We start from the raw sequence: 17,863 nt of genomic DNA on the forward strand, positions 1-17,863 counted from the left end.
CGGAGCTCCATCGCAGTCTTTAACACTGGTAGCATGCCGCGACAGCGTGGACGTGAACCGTATGTGCAGTTGACGGACTTTGAGCGAGGGCGTATAGTGGGCATGCGGGAGGCCGGGTGGACGTACCGCCGAATTGCTCAACACGTGGGGCGTGAGGTCTCCACACTACATCGATGTTGTCGCCAGTGGTCGGCGGAAGGTGCACGTGCCCGTCGACCTGGGACCGGACCGCAGCGACGCACGGATGCACGCCAAGACCGTAGGATCCTACGCAGTGCCGTAGGGGACCGCACCGCCACTTCCCAGCAAATTAGGGACACTGTTGCTCCTGGGGTATCGGCGAGGACCATTCGCAACCGTCTCCATGAAGCTGGGCTACGGTCCCGCACACCGTTAGGCCGTCTTCCGCTCACGCCCCAACATCGTGCAGCCCGCCTCCAGTGGTGTCGTGACAGGCGTGAATGGAGGGACGAATGGAGACGTGTCGTCTTCAGCGATGAGAGTCGCTTCTGCCTTGGTGCCAATGATGGTCGTATACGTGTTTGGCGCCGTGCAGGTGAGCGCCACAATCAGGACTGCATACGACCGAGGCACACAGGGCCAACACCCGGCATCATGCTGTGGGGAGCGATCTCCTACACTGGCCGTACACCACTGGTGATCGTCGAGGGGACACTGAATAGTGCACGGTACATCCAAACCGTCATCGAACCCATCGTTCTACCATTCCTAGACCGGCAAGGGAACTTGCTGTTCCAACAGGACAATGCACGTCCGCATGTATCCCGTGCCACCCAACGTGCTCTAGAAGGTGTAAGTCAACTACCCTGGCCAGCAAGATCTCCGGATCTGTCCCCCATTGAGCATGTTTGGGACTGGATGAAGCGTCGTCTCACGCGGTCTGCACGTCCAGCACGAACGCTGGTCCAACTGAGGCGCCAAGTGGAAATGGCATGGCAAGCCGTTCCACAGGACTACATCCAGCATCTCTACGATCGTCTCCATGGGAGAATAGCAGCCTGCATTGCTGCGAAAGGTGGATATACACTGTACTAGTGCCGACATTGTGCATGCTCTGTTGCCTGTGTCTATGTGCCTGTGGTTCTGTCAGTGTGATCATGTGATGTATCTGACCCCAGGAATGTGTCAATAAAGTTTCCCCTTCCTGGGACAATGAATTCACGGTGTTCTTATTTCAATTTCCAGGAGTGTACATTATACTAGAACTGACATGTGATTACATTTTCGCGCAATTTGGGTGCATAGATGCTGAGAAGTCAGTCCCCAGAACAACCACCTCTGGCCGTAATAACGGCCTTGATACGCCTGGGCATTGAGTCAAACAGAGCTTGGATGGCGTGTACAGGTACAGCTGTCCATGCAGCTTCAACACGATACCACAGTTCATCAAGAGTAGTGACTGGCGTATTGTGACGAGCCAGTTGCTCGGCCACCATTGACCAAACGTTTTCAGTTGGTGGGAGATCTGGAGAATGTGCTGGCCAGGGCAGTAGTCGAACATTTTCTGTATCCAGAAAGGTCTGTACAGGACCTGCAACATGCGGTCGTGCAACATCCTGCTGAAATGTAGGGTTTCGCAGGGATCGAATGAAGGGTAGAGCCATGGGTCGTAACACATCTGAAATGTAACGTCCACTGTTCGAAGTGCCGTCAATGCGAACAAGACGTGACCGAGACGTGTAACCAATGGCACCCCATACCACCACGCCGGGTGATATGCCAGTATGGCGATGACGAATACACGGTTCCAATGTGCGTTCACCGCGATGTCGCCAAACACGGATGCGACCGTCATGATGCTGTAAACAGAACCTAGTTTCATCCTAATAATTACCAGTTGTGCACCCAGGTTCGTCGTTGAGTACACCATCGCAGGCGCTCCTGTCTGTGATGCAGCGCCAAGAGTAACCGCAGCCATGGTCTCCGAGCTGATAGTCCATGCTGTTGCAAACGTCGTCGAACTGTTCGTGCAGATGGTTGTTGTCCCCATCTGTTGACTCGGGGATCGAGACGTGGCTGCACGATCCGTTACAGCCATGCGGGTACGATGCCTGTCATTTCGACTCCTAGTGATACGAGGCCGTTGGGATCCAGCACGGCGTTCCGTATTACCCTCCTGAACCCACCGATTCCATATTCTGGTAACAGTCTTTGGATCTCGACCAACGCGAGCAGCAATGTCGCGATACGATAAACCGCAATCGCGATAGGCTACAATCCAACCTTTATCAACGTCGGAAACGTGATGGTACGCATTTCTCCTCCTTACACGAGGCATCACAACAACGTTTCACCAGGCAACGCGGGTCAACTGCTGTTTGTGTATGAGAAACGGGTTGGAAACTTTCCTCATGTCAGCACGTCGCAGGTGTCGACACAGGCGCCAACCTTGTGTGAATGCTCTGAAAAGCTAATCATTTGCATATCACAGCATCTTCTTCCTGTCGGTTAAATTTCGTGTCTCTAGCACGTCATCTTCGTGGTATAGCAATTTTAATGGTCAGTAGTGTATGTACATAACGTCTACCAAAAGCTCACTGTATACTTGTTTACTGTGCAATATAGTGTTTCTGAATTTCTCTTCCAGTTCACATATTTATAATAAAAATGGCATTTACTAGTGAGCGAACACTGATTGCTGACCACGCTATATAACCATGTTACTACAACCTTTATTCGAATTCACATTCGTTGGCTTCAACAATTCATAAGCGAACCGTCACCTCAACTCCAACTTATACCTCGGGCTGTACTGTAAATCATTCAGCACAACCAAGATTTCGAGCGGTGCACCATCAGTCTCGAACCGAAACGAGTAAAATGTGTTTTCCACTTTCAGAAGACGAAAACAACTCATACGAATGTCGACAAGACGTATAATCTCCGTACAAGTCAGTCAACGGCACGATAATGCATGGTGTAGAGTAAATCCCTTCCTAAAACTTCCTGTCAAAATTAAACTAAAGTTAGTTCGCAGCGAGCGATGGTTGCTACAAACACAACACAGTGGTCTTTATCGGATTCGCATCACGTTCACTGTCACCGACAGAATCATCGTACTTGAAATGGATATCAGGCTCTTGCTGCGAGGCGTCTGTCACAACCAAGACAAGATCTGAAACGTGATATTTATTGGATAGTTATGTACAGCTCACCGCTTGCATTTTTAATAGCAGCTAATTTACGATATACAGGTTGTTACACATCTCCCATTACAGGCCTCCAAAGTTGTAGAGAGGATTTAGTCTTGAGATGGAATCCATGTTCGGGAATTTACCGACTGGATGTAAAATAAATTCGATGAAGGAACTCTTTCAAATTTCCCCCTTCGCAGAAGACACAGAAGTTTAGAAGAGGGCGCCGTCGTCTGTGCTTGTCGTAATTATGACAGCACGTATCATTTTCGACTGTCTACAACGGCTGCGAGAAATGTGTACGTCGGAAACTTGATGGGCTGATTCGCAGCACTCTCGACTTTATAAGAGGGCGTCCATCGTCTCGTAGAAGGCAACCCGACAACGAGCACTCCAAACATTGCCCATGCCATGGGCTGCTGTACACCACACGGCTCAGAGATCATTGTCTTCGCTTGTGTGCTTAACGCCAGTCGGGAGATTTGAAACTGATCCGATCTTTAAACTTATTTTACATCCAAATGGCACATCTTCTGACATGGGTTCTCTATGAAAACTTTTCAACCTTTAGAACCCTTTAATTTAAATTGTGAAATATCCTTTATTTACGTGGTATGCGCCAAGATAATCATTAGGTATTTGTTTTTGCATATGCAATACAGATTTCGGATTCATCATTGCAGTTTTACTTATTTATGAAGGAAAGTGCAGTCAGTGCGAGTGGAAAGTAGACCTCGGGCTACTTTGCGTGTTAACACTGTGTCTATTTGGCAAACATATTCGTTGTCTTCGCTGGCACAGCCAAATTGTTACCTATCGTAGAACTCGGGATACGTTACGATCAATCTCTCACTTCAATCAGTACTTTGAGGGTGGACTCTTCAGTAGCGCTCTAACCGACAATTTGGTTGTAAGTTAGTGAAGCCAATAAATCTGAAGGTGAAGTAAAGGTTAAGTTTGTAGCAAAAGACTAATCTGAAGGGTCGCCTGATGTCTAGTTCACGCCTTATATGAGGCACTTGTCTCGTTCGTAAAACTAAAACTGCGCCGTTATTTGAGAAAACTTTGCCTGTATTAGATAATAAAGTCTCAGAGGTGTCCTTTACTCCCTATGAAAATGCAGGAGGGGGGGGGGGCGTGGGTGTCAGCAGAAAGGGGGGAACAATCTAGGGATCTTGCCACAGTAAAAATCGCTGTTGCAGCGACCGTAATAATCCAAATATGCTACTCGCGCGCGTTTTGAATCTTTGACAGCCTCCTTTTATCCCTCACTTCATTATAGAAAATACAAAAGTAAATTTCATCTGAGAAGAGATAAATTTTGTGTTGGAGAGTTAGGGAGGCTGTTTATGGCTGATGTCTTCTCTGTACGCCGTATTGCAATTTGTATTGCAGTAATAATTTAAGTAATATTCGTAGTATTTCATTAGCCTCATTCACGTGCTATCGTTAAAAATATTTCCTGTCTAGTAGTATGGTGTAATCCTTGTGTGTGTGTCTGACTATAAAAACCAACTGACATGTTGAACGCTCACTCTCTGATTATTCATTTAATTATAAGCACGGACGAGCATCTTTGTGAGATTTTTTCAGACAATATTTTAATTTTCGCTTACAACGTAATCATTTATGTTTCATTTTTATCAGTCGTCTGGTAGAACAGATAAGTGACGAGTGGGAATCGGAAAAGTTCCAAGTGCCTGTTCTTCTTCAGAAACAAGTTTTCAGTGATATTGTGTTCTTGCTACGCTGTTACATGTCCCTAGATCCAACCCAGGTGTGAAACCAGGGAAAAAGTCGTTCAAACAAGCGTTATAGTAGATAGCGCATGGCCATTATCCAAGCGGGACTTCTCTCTGGAGTTCCAAAATTTAAAAGGTGTGTGAAGTGATTTTTGTTTACTACAGTTCTTCTCGTTAAAAACTGAATGCTGTATTTACGTATTTGTATTATCACAAATAAAACGTAGTACCTGAGTATCAATGGCACTTACAACAAAAGCTTTCTTTTTATTATTTTCTCGAAAACTGATATTTTTGAGGCTGTGTGCGAACATAAACTGATTCTTGCAAAGAAGAAAACACCAGCCAGCCACTGTTAAAAATGACATTTATTTATACAAATAGCGTGTTACCGGTTTCGAGCCGAGAGTTTCATCTTCGGACGGTAGTTTCCGTGTATATCATATTTCTTGTTGTTTACATTAGTTGTTAAAAAAACAGCCAACAACTAATGTAAACAACAACAAACGTAATATAAACATAAACAGCCGTCCGCAGATGAACCTGTCGTTTTGAAATCGGTAACGGCGCAATATGTGTAAATAAATATCATTTTTAACAGTGGCTGGTTGGCGTTTTCGTCTTTGCAAAAATTAACTTGTAAAAACTTCCTCATTGGCGCATAGAAACAATCAAATTCCAGTTATGGAAATTCCAACGTTCTTAATAAAGTATTTAGTTTCTAATTTGTGTCTTATTTCGCGGTGGTGCGGACTGCAGCGTAAGTCTGTAGAATCAGAAAACCTACGCAATTTTTTTTATGCAAACCAGTTATGTACAGATGGAGTTACATTGTTATAAAGAAGGTCCAGAATAGCTGCATTGTAATTATCGGTATTTGTTTCATACAGAGATTTTTCGGCTTTCATTGCCATTTTCAAGTAACCTTTGAATATAGTGTTGGTGAAATAATTTACGTACATAATATTTCTTGTACATTTGATTGATAACACACTGGTACTTAACGTCTAGGTGAACCAGGCGTTTTTATTAAAGATTCAACCATAAGTAATATTGCAATTACGTAATGCACCAACAATTCAGCAATGGCACTTACGTGACAATTTACTGTCTATGTAATATGGACGTCAGTTTCACTCAGACATAAGTGCCAATATGTAATCATCAAACGTACAAGGCGTATTACGTAGCCTACGCAAATGATCTCAGGAACATTGTATTTGCTGGTTGCTTGAAAATGGCAGTGAAAGCCGAAACAGAGGTGTCGTGAAATAAATACTGATAATTACATTGCACGTATTCTGGACCTTCTTTATCAGAACGTCATAGTCGATCGTTCTGTGCTTCAGGCCTAAATGAACGAAATAAAGTACACTGTTTTTAACCGAACATGAATACTGAGGAAGCTCACAAGCCCATTTTTTAACAAAACTGCGTTACCTATGATTTTGTACTTTAAACGTATAGCCCGATCGTGAAAGAGAGAAACCCCAATTATGTTCTGGCATTTTCTGTGTTGTGATGGAACCACTGTATCGCTTAAAAGGAAGAGAAATATCCACATGTATACATGGATTCCTCAAAATGTTATGTTGTCGGCACTGTTTTAAACGGAGGGAAAATTCGATCCCCGGCTATGAATGAAATGAAAATGCATGGCCTGAGGCTATTTCTAGCATTCCTACTAAAAGATGAAATCATCTAGAACTTCTACACTGAGATTCACAATTAGCCAAGATGTCTGAAAGAAGAACTACATGTCGAGTATAATCCAAAAGAGAATGGGAAAGAGACATAGGCTAGTTTATTTGATTTTTGTCCCCATTAGGAGCAAAGCGTGAGTTATGGTTAGATTTATATTTCTCTATTACAAAATATCGAGAACGCCCACGTTTCCACTAAATAAATTTTAAATTAAAGTCGGGAAAGCGTATCACACGTGTCTAGAGCTCATTGGCATTCTTCCGTTTACATTCGTTTTACCGAAAAATGACGATAGAAACAGAATTTCAACATAATTTTAGGATAGAGGTTGAATCTTGCAGAGAAGATAACAGCAACGAGTCAACTTTTATAATGGTATTGCCACGCGGGATTAGCCGAGCGGTCTCAGGCGCTGCAGTCTTGGACTGTGCGGCTGGTCCAGGCGGAGGTTCGAGTCCTCCCTCGGGCATGGTTGTGTGTGTTTGTCCTTAGGATAATTTAGGTTAAGTAGTGTGTAAGCTTAGGGACTGATGACATTAGCAGTTAAGTTCCATAAGATTTTACACACATTTGAACATTTTTATAATGCTATTTATTTAAACAGCACCGTTTGAAATCTAATGTAAAGTAACAAAAATATATCTTAATAAGCCGTCTGATGATGAAGCTGTCGGCTCGAAACCGGTAACAGCGCTATTTAAATAAGTAAATAGCATTATAAAAAGTGGATGGTTGCCGTTATCCGCTCTGTAGGAGTGAATCCGCATTTTTGTACACAGCCACAGGCTCAGAATGTCAGTTTTCGACAAGGTAGCGTATATTTATATGTCTTGACGATGCCAGTATGGCCGGATCACTGCAGGACATGGTGTAAAAAAGATCTGAGGATCGTAATTACGGACTGAAACCGGTCATCGCCGAATTGATATTGAGAGACTGGAATAAAAAAGAATTTGAAAGTAGCGTAACTTTAAGAATTGGAATGTTTTTTGTATCTCCTCGAAAGTTTAAGTTATTGGGGGGTTTCTCACTATTCCCGTTCAGTTGTCCTGAAAAATCTGAGATTTGTCACTGAGAATTTTTTCCATTTCCACACTTCAAACAATCACTCTTCAGGGGAGGAGGAGGGCGAGGAAGGGGCGAAGTAAGTTTCATTTAAATCGACGCGTTTCAGCGTATCGTCGACCTCGGGCTACGGCAGAAATCAGTTTCTCACAAAAAGCAAGATTTAAAGGGACAGGAGGAGCACTCTGGCCACGAAGTGGACGGATGACGTTCACTGTCACTGATAGAGACGCAGTAAGTGAAGGGGTGTAGTATGCGAAGCACTTGTTGACTGCCACTAGGGACGGGGAGACTCACCTTTTGGGCCTTGCACATGGTGTTGATGGGCTGGACGTCGTGGCTGGCGTGGCGCGAGTCGTGCACGCAGGAGGCGCAGACGGCGGCCTTGCAGACGAGGCAGTAGAGCGAGAGCGGCTCGTCGTCGTGGTGCGCGCAGAGCGCGTCGCGCGCGCGGTGGCGGGCCCTGAGCGCGGCGCGGCCGGCGGCCGGCTCGAGCAGCGTGTGCCGCGCGAGAGGGCCGCGCGCCGGGTGGCACGCGTCGCGGCACTGCTCGCAGTAGAGCACCTCGCACTGCTCGCACAGCACGGCCGCGGGCGCCGCCGGCTCCGTCTCGCACAGCTGGCAGCGCGCCGCCACGTGCCGCGTCTCCAGCACCTTGTCCACGATGGCCTGCATGGCGCGGTACTTGGGCAGGTTGTGCGCGCCGCCCTCGTCGAAGTAGACGGGCTTGCGGCACGCCGGCGCCGGGCACGACAGCGTCAGCACGCACGGCGCGCCGCCCGCCGACAGCAGGTTGGGCGTGCCCACGTAGCTGTTGGGCCGGCTGGTGCACACGACGCCGCTGTCCGTCTCGCTCAGGATGGACAGCTTGTCCACCTCCTGGTAGTCGCATCCGGCCGCCGCCCCCGCCTCGTCGCCCGCCGCCGTGCCTCCCGACGAGGACGCCGTCGACGCGGACGACGACGGCGGCGCCTGTCCGACCGCGACGACGGGCCCCGCGGCCGCGACCCCGCCGCCGGCGACGCCCCCTCCCCCCAGAGACGCCGGCTGCTGCAGGTGCACGGCGCAGTTGAGGCACAGCGCGTGGTAGCACGGCAGCAGCACCGGGTTGCAGAAGAGCTGCTTGCACGCGGGGCACCGCAGCTCCTCCTCCATCGCGGGCCGCTCGTACACTACTGACTGCCGGCCGCTCGCCGCCACGCTGCCGGCGGCTCCGTCCGCGCCGCGGCCGTGCTGCTGCCATCTACCGTCCGCTACGCGAACTCGATCCTCCTTTCCACCTCTCCGCCATCTGTTTCGCGCTGACGCAACTACCACCTCTTCATTAACTCGATGGGAAACAGCCATAATTACAACATATTCTATATTTATACATACACACATACATTAATACATATTCCATAGATCATGAATACGACATTTCGTTATGGTGTGGAACGTCTCATTTCAACATCAGTTTTCTTTACACAAAATAAAATAAATCGGATGATACTGCGGGAATTAAATTAGCAAATGAGACGCTTAAAGTAGTAAATGAGTTTTGATATTTATTTATTTTTTTTTACTCCAGTTGACCCATAGTGAGGAGGTCCTCCAGGATGTGAAACATGTCAGGAAAAAAACAATACATGACAAATATTTACAACTAACACAAATAAGCTAATGTACCATTCCACAGGTCCCAAGTGGAATGATCGTCATTTTTTAATGAACCCTATATGAAAGAGTCATTTTACAAATACTAATGCACTGAATTTAAAATAAAAAAGTTTTTTATTTATTTATAAGGTAATAAACATGCAATACAACTACTATAATACTTATTTACAATGAACACATTACTGCAATGAAATGGTGCAGAAGTTACATTGTACTTACACACACACACACACACACACACACACACACACATATATATATATATATATATATATATATATATATATATATATATATATATATATATATATACAATGAACACATTACTGCACTGAAATTGTGCAGATGTTATATGGTATGTATATATAAGTTGGTTTGACTGAGAAATTCAATGAACACATTACTGCACTGAAATTGTGCAGATGTTATATGGTATGTATATATAAGTTGGTTTGACTGAGAAATTCATCAATGGAGTAGAAGGAGTAGGCCACCAATAAGTCCTTTAGGTTTCTCTTAAACTGAATTTCATTGGTTGTTAAGCTTTTTATGGCTGCTGGCAAGTTGCACAAGACTAAGTGACTTTAAATCCGTATGAAGATTATTCTTATTTCTACTATTGATTCCATGAATTGAGCTGTTGGTTTGAAAAGTGATATATTTTTAATGACGAATTTCAATAAGGAATAAATATATTGGGAAGCAGTAGTTAGCATTCCTAGTTCCCTAAACAGGCTTTTGCAGGATGTTCTTGAGTTCGCACCACATATAACTCTTACTGCACGTTTTTGTGCCCGGAAAACTTTAGCTTGGCTTGATGAATTACCCCAAAAAATAATCCCATATGACATTATGAAATGAAAGTAAGCATAGTATGCCAGCTTTTTCATTTTTATATCCCCTATGTCTGACAAAATTCGCATTGCAAACAGAGATTTGTTAAGACGCTTCAGCAGTTCTGTGGTGTGCTCCTCACAGTTGAATTTATTATCAAGCTGTAATCCCAAGAATTTAACACTGTCCACTTCTTCTATCTTCTTGTCATCATATGTTAGACATATACTCGTGGGACACCCCTGACAAGTTCTGAACGGCATATAGTGTGTTTTTTTCAAAGTTTAGTGACAAAGAATTGGCTATGAACCAGTGATTAATGTCCACAAATATTTTATTAGCTGATCTTTCTAGGACTACTCTTGATTTGCTATTTATTACAAATGTTTGTATCTTCGGCAAACAAAGCGAACTTGGCATCTGGTAATGTTACTGATGGAAGGTCATTGATATACACAAGATAAAGTAAGGGCCCCAAAATGGAACCTTGTGGGACCCCATATGTAATTAGTTCCCAGTTGGATGATACCTGATAGCATGATACATGTCTCTTTCCTAATAACACCCTCTGTTTCCTGCCAGAGATATAAGATTTGAACCATTTTGCAGCTTTTCCTGTTACACTATAATATTCTAATTTACTTAAAAGGATATTGTGATTTACACAGTCAAATGCCTTTGACAGATCACAAAATATACCAGTTGCCTGCAATTTTTTGTCTAATGAATTAAGCACATTTTCACTATAAGTGTAGATAGCCTTCTCAATATCAGAATATCAGAATCCAAACTGTGACTTTGGCAGTATGTTATGTGAGATAAGATGGTTATAAAGTCGACTGTACATTACTTTTTCTAAAACTTTTGAGAATGCTGGCAACAGTGAAATTGGACGGAAATTTGATGCTATTTCTTTATCTCCCTTCTTAAACAGTAGCTTAACTTCAGCATATTTCAACCATTCGGGAAATATTCCACTGATAAACGACTGGTTACACAGATAGCTTAATATGTTACTTAGCTCAGAATCACATTCTTTAATTAACTTTGTTGATATTTCATCATACCCACTAGATGTTTTTGATTTTAAAGATTTTATAATGGACATTATTTCTGTTGGGGCAGTGAGGGACAAATTCAAATTATGGAAGTTAATAGAAATGTCTGGTCTGAGGTATTCCATAGCAGCATCTGCCGAACCTGACAACCCTATCTTTTCAGTAACAGTTATAAAATGTTTGTTAAAAAGTTCTGCAACACTATACACATCTGTCACCAATGTATCATTTACTCTTAATGCTATTTGTTCCTCTTCATGTCTGGTTCTACCGGTCTCCTCCTTCACTATATCCCATATTGTCTTTATTCTGTTATCTGATATCTTTTCCTTGTAATAGCCGGCCGAAGTGGCCGTGCGGTTAAAGGCGCTGCAGTCTGGAACCGCAAGACCGCTACGGTCGAAAGTTCGAATCCTGCCTCGGGCATGGATGTTTGTGATGTCCTTAGGTTAGTTAGGTTTAACTAGTTCTAAGTTCTAGGGGACTAATGACCTCAGCAGTTGAGTCCCATAGTGCTCAGAGCCATTTGAATCCATTTGAACCTTTGTAATATATTTGCTTTGACGTCCGTATTACAGTCTTTAATATTTTGCAGTATTTCTTGTAATGTGCTATAGTATCAACATCGGAACTGTTTCGGATTGACAGATACAGTTTCCTTTTTGTTTTACAAGATACCCCTACTCCTTGAGTAACCCATGGCTTCTTTGCAGACTTTGCTCTAACCTTGGTAAGTTTTGGGGGAAAACAGAGTTCGAATAAGGTAAGCACTTTATTAGCAAAAGTGTTATATTTTTCATTCATGCCATGAGCACTGTAAACATCAGTCCAGTGAGTGTCTCTGAGAAGTGTCCTCAAATAATCAATTTTTGGCTTATTGATTACCCTCTTGAGCTCAGATTTAACAGATTTTATATCCTTCGCGCGGCGGAGATAATCGCCATCGGTTCTGCGTGTGTGCCGTCGTGTTAGTGCTTAAGTGTTTTCACCGCACCACGCTCCATCGTTCACGTGTGTTATCTAAGTCTTCAGTGTTCGTGTACAGTGCTGACCGTTTTTTATCTTTTTACTATACCTGTGAACGGCTCCGTGTTTTTTACTCATGTGTCTACTGTTTTTTTTACCACCGTTATAATCTGTTTTTCTGCGTCTTCGTTGTCTCTGTTTGTACTGACTGTGGCCGAAGAGCGGCGTACTATTGCCGCTGCCGGCCCACCTTTTGTACAAGGTGTTGAAATAACAATAAAGGGAAAAAATGCTATTTGGGGAGTAAAATAACTGATGAGGGTCGAAGTAGAGAGGACATAAAATGTAGACTGGCAATGGCAAGGAAAGCGTTTCTGAAGAAGAGAAGTTTGTTAACATCGAATATACACTCCTGGAAACGGAAAAAAGAACACATTGACACCGGTGTGTCAGACCCACCATACTTGCTCCGGACACTGCGTGAGTGCTGTACAAGCAATGATCACATGCACGGCACAGCAGACACACCAGGAACCGCGGTGTTGGCCGTCGAATGGCGCTAGCTGCGCAGCATTTGTGCACCGCCGCCGTCAGTGTCAGCCAGTTTGCCGTGGCATACGGAGCTCCATCGCAGTCTTTAACACTGGTAGCATGCCGCGACAGCGTGGACGTGAACCGTATGTGCAGTTGACGAACTTTGAGCGAGGGCGTATAGTGGGCATGCGGGAGGCCGGGTGGACGTACCGCCGAATTGCTCAACACGTGGGGCGTGAGGTCTCCACAGTACATCGATGTTGTCGCCAGTGGTCGGCGGAAGGTGCACGTGCCCGTCGACCTGGGACCGGACCGCAGCGACGCACGGATGCACGCCAAGACCGTAGGATCCTACGCAGTGCCGCAGGGGACCGCACCGCCACTTCCCAGCAAATTAGGGACACTGTTGCTCCTGGGGTATCGGCGAGGACCATTCTCAACCGTCTCCATGAAGCTGAGCTACGGTCCCGCACACCGTTAGGCCGTCTTCCGCTCACGCCCCAACATCGTGCAGCCCGCCTCCAGTGGTGTCGCGACAGGGGTGAATGGAGGGACGAATGGAGACGTGTCGTCTTCAGCGATGAGAGTCGCTTCTGCCTTGGTGCCAATGATGGTCGTATGCGTGTTTGGCGCCGTGCAGGTGAGCGCCACAATCAGGACTGCATACGACCGAGGCACACAGGGCCAACACCCGGCATCATGGTGTGGGGAGCAATCTCCTACACTGGCCGTACACCACTGGTGATCGTCGAGGGGACACTGAATAGTGCACGGTACATCCAAACCGTCATCGAACCCATCGTTCTACCATTCCTAGACCGGCAAGGGAACTTGCTGTTCCAACAGGACAATGCACGTCCGCATGTATCCCGTGCCACCCAACGTGCTCTAGAAGGTGTAAGTCAACTACCCTGGCCAGCAAGATCTCCGGATCTGTCCCCCATTGAGCATGTTTGGGACTGGATGAAGCGTCGTCTCACGCGGTCTGCACGTCCAGCACGAACGCTGGTCCAACTGAGGCGCCAGGTGGAAATGGCATGGCAAGCCGTTCCACAGGACTACATCCAGCATCTCTACGATCGTCTCCATGGGAGAATAGCAGCCTGCATTGCTGCGAAAGGTGGATATACACTGTACTAGTGCCGACATTGTGCATGCTCTGTTGCCTGTGTCTATGTGCCTGTGGTTCTGTCAGTGTGATCATGTGATGTATCTGACCCCAGGAATGTGTCAATAAAGTTTCCCCTTCCTGGGACAATGAATTCACGGTGTTCTTATTTCAATTTCCAGGAGTGTAGATGTAACTGTAAGGAAGTCGTTTCTGAAAGTATTTGTATGGAGTGTACCCATGTATGGAAGTGAAACGTGGATGATAAATAGTTTAGACAATAAGAGAATAGAAGCTTTCGAAATGTGGTGCTACAGAAGAATGCTGAAGATTAGATGGGTAGATCACATAACTAATGATGAGGTACTGAATAGAATTGGAAACAAATTTGTGGCACAACTTGACTAGAAGAAGGGATCGGTTGGTCGGACATATTCTGAGGCATCAAGGGATCACCAATTTAGTATTGGAGGGCAGCGTGGAGGGTAAAAATCGTAGAGGGAGACCAAGAGATGAATACACTAAACAGATTCAGAAGGATGTAGGTTGCAGTATGTACTGGGAGATGAAGAAGCTTGCACAGGATAGAGTAGCAAGGAAAGCTGCATCAAACCAGTGTCTGGACTGAAGACAACAACAACAACAATTAATTTTTTAATACGGTTACCACTTCATATCCCAAAATTCACCTGTTGAGCAGAAGGTGCCGCCCTTTAGAAATTTTTTCAATTTGTTTTTTAGTGTTGGTTGGCTATATGTCAGACTTTTGATGCTACACAAGCTGTGACATGATCGCGAACTGAACAGTGACCCAAATATAGAGTAATTTTCCTTTACTTCACGTCTATGGTCACAACCTTTTTTCTTTGTCATCAGACTAGGGTGGTTTCGGTCTAGAACGACCATCTTCAGATCCGTTTTACAAAAACATGTCCTAATATACTGGAGTCACAGTGGCATCTTCAAATGCTATACACAAAATCACCTCCAGCATCGTCAAATATGTATAAATAATAGTATATACAAGAGTCATCTTGTCAGCAGCATTACTGTTCAAGTCAAGATCTGAAAATGGTCATTGCAGACCGAAACCGGTAGTCTGATGTCCATAGACGTGAAGTAAAGGAAATTTTTAATGCTATTTGGCATATGACCAAAGATTTTTGTGGCAGCATAAACTCACCCCTTTCTGTGCCAAAGTCAGATATAACACAGAACAGTGAACTTCTTCCTTTCTTCTAGTGTTGTAGCTATGCTTTTTGCTGTTATATTTGAATTGGGATGGGTCATTAATAACAGATTTCAAAAGTGCATATATGTATTGCGAATGAACTGTGAATATCCTGAGTTCCTTAAATAAATCTCTGCAAGGCGACCTTGCGTGGCCATGATTATGCGGTTTTGTCCAATGAATACTTTTTCTCATAATGATGAATTACCCCAAAATACGACGCCATATGAAAGCAGTGAATGAAAGTAGGCAAAGTAGCTAATTTACTGACACGTTTATCTCCAAATTTGACATAACCCTAATAACATAAGTAGCTGAACCTAACCATTTCAGCAAATTATTAATGTGTTTCTTCCTATTCAATTTCTCGTCAATGCACACACCCAGAAATTTTAGTGAGAGTCCATTTGCAGAGAACCTCTTAATAATTTTATAAACGACGTTATTTACAATTTCCTCAGCTCATTCTTGTTTGTTGGGTGTGATTACTATACTTGCATCATCATCAAAAAGAATTAGCGTTGCATCTTCATGAATACAGAGTGGCAAGTCATTAATATATATTAACAACTATAAGTGACCCAAGACTGAATTCTGTGGGACATAATTCTTGATACCTCTTCAGTTAGAGGACTCTGCTGACTTTTGCAGACTATCTGTACTGTTAATTTCAACCTTTTGCATTCTTCCAGTTAAATATGAATTAAAGCATTTGTGCGCTGTCCCACTAGTACCACAATACTTAAGCTTATCTAGAAGAATTTCATGATTCACACAGTCAAACGCCTTTGAAAGATCACAAAATATCTCAGAGGGTGATGTTCGGTTATTCAGTGCATTTCGTATTTGATCAGTGAAAGCATGTATAGCATAATGTCATTGTCATTCTTACGTGGCAATTTCAGCTATTTATTCATCATTTAATGACAGGAGAAAATACTGGACAATGACTTACAACAAATATATACATTTCTACTCAGATAAACACAATTTCAAGTTCGTAATGGGTTTAGCCCAAGGTTTGAAATAGTGTCAGAAGCTTCTGCAAACACCATATCCCTTCGAATTTTCTTATTGTTTTTAACGTAGATTCTTTATTACGCCTCTTATCATTGTGAACAGTGAAGTTTTGTCCTAATTTTGTGTGTAAGCAATGAAACTGTTAAGTTCTAAATCAGGCGTTCCTAACCAGGGGGTAATTACCCCCTGAGGGATAAAATATATTTTCATGGCAGGTAAAAATAAAAGGGTTTCGCTGTATTTTGGTCACGAAACTAAATTACCTCTAAAAGACCATTATTATTGACACTATTTCATAAGATTATAATACTGATTACGAAAGATACCAATAGCAACATTCTTTTTTCCTTCAAATACTAGCCTTAACAGGTGACACAGTGTGGTACAGGTTACAACTTGTGAAAGGAATGTATGAAGTATGTCTTCCGTACATAGTTCACCGAATACACACATACGCAGTATCATGCATCCAAGTCAGTAAAACTGAAACGTATACATCACGTATACCGCCACATGAATCACAGACCTTCACGTTGGCGTGGTGACATCAATGCTTCAGCTGCACAGATAGCCGTAACGTAGGTGCAGCCGCAACATAAGGGTGTCTATTGAGATGCCAGACAAACGTGTGATTCCTGAAGAGGGGCAGCAGTCTTTTCAGTAGTTTCAGGACCAACACTCTGGATGGTTGACTGATATATCCTCGTAACATCAACCAAAACCGCCTTGCTTTGCTGGTAGTGCGAACGTCTGAAAGCAAGAGGAAACTACAGCCCTAATTTTTCCCGAGGTAACTCAACTCTACTTCATGGTTAAATGAAGACAGTAACCTCTTGGGTAAAATGTTCCGGAGGTAAAATGGTCCCCATTCGAATCTCCGGACGGGAACTACTTAGGAGAATGTCAACCGCAGAAACAAAACTGGCGTTCAGAGGATCGTAGCTTAGAATGTTAGATCCCTTAATCGGACAAGTAAGTTAGAAAATGGATAGGTTGAAGTTAGATATAGTGGGAATTAGGAGGTTCGGGGACAGGAGGAAGAGGACTTCTGGTCATGTGAATATGACGTTATAAATACAAAGTCAAATAGGGGTAATGTAGGAATAGGTTTAATAATGAATAAGGATATAGGAATGCAGGTAAGTTACTATTTAAAGCATAGTGAACGCATTATCGTACCAAAGACAGACACAAAGCCCACACCCACTATAGTAATACAAGTTTATATGCCAAATAGCTACGCAGATGATGGAAATATTGAAGAAATGTATGATGAGATAAAAGAAATTTTTCAGATAGTTGAGGGAGAGAAAAATTTAGTTGTGATAGGGGACTGGAATTCGACAGTAGGAAGAAGAAAAGGACGAACGAAGGTGGAACTCACCGGGTAGAATTAAAAAAAATACAGGGCATATTTTAATCACTTGGTTTAAGAATCGTGAAAGAAGGTTGTACACATGGAAGACGCCTGTAGACAAGGCAAGGTTTCAGACTGATTATATAATGGTAAGACAGAGATTTCGGAATCAGATTTGAAATTGTAATACATTTCAGTAGCAGATGTGGACTCTGACCACAATTTATTGGTTAGAACTGTAGGTTAAAACTGAAGAACTTGCAATAAAGTAAGAAATTAAGGAGAACGGATCTGGATAAGGTGAAAGAACGAAAGGTTGTTGAGAGTTTCAGCGGGCCATTAGGCAACATATGACTAGAACAGGGTAAAGGAATATAGTAGAAGAGGAATGGGTAGCTTTGAGAGAGGAAACAGCGAAAACAGCGAAAAC

This window comes from Schistocerca cancellata, chromosome 7, assembly GCF_023864275.1.
Source record: "Schistocerca cancellata isolate TAMUIC-IGC-003103 chromosome 7, iqSchCanc2.1, whole genome shotgun sequence".
NCBI lineage: Eukaryota > Metazoa > Arthropoda > Insecta > Orthoptera > Acrididae > Schistocerca > Schistocerca cancellata.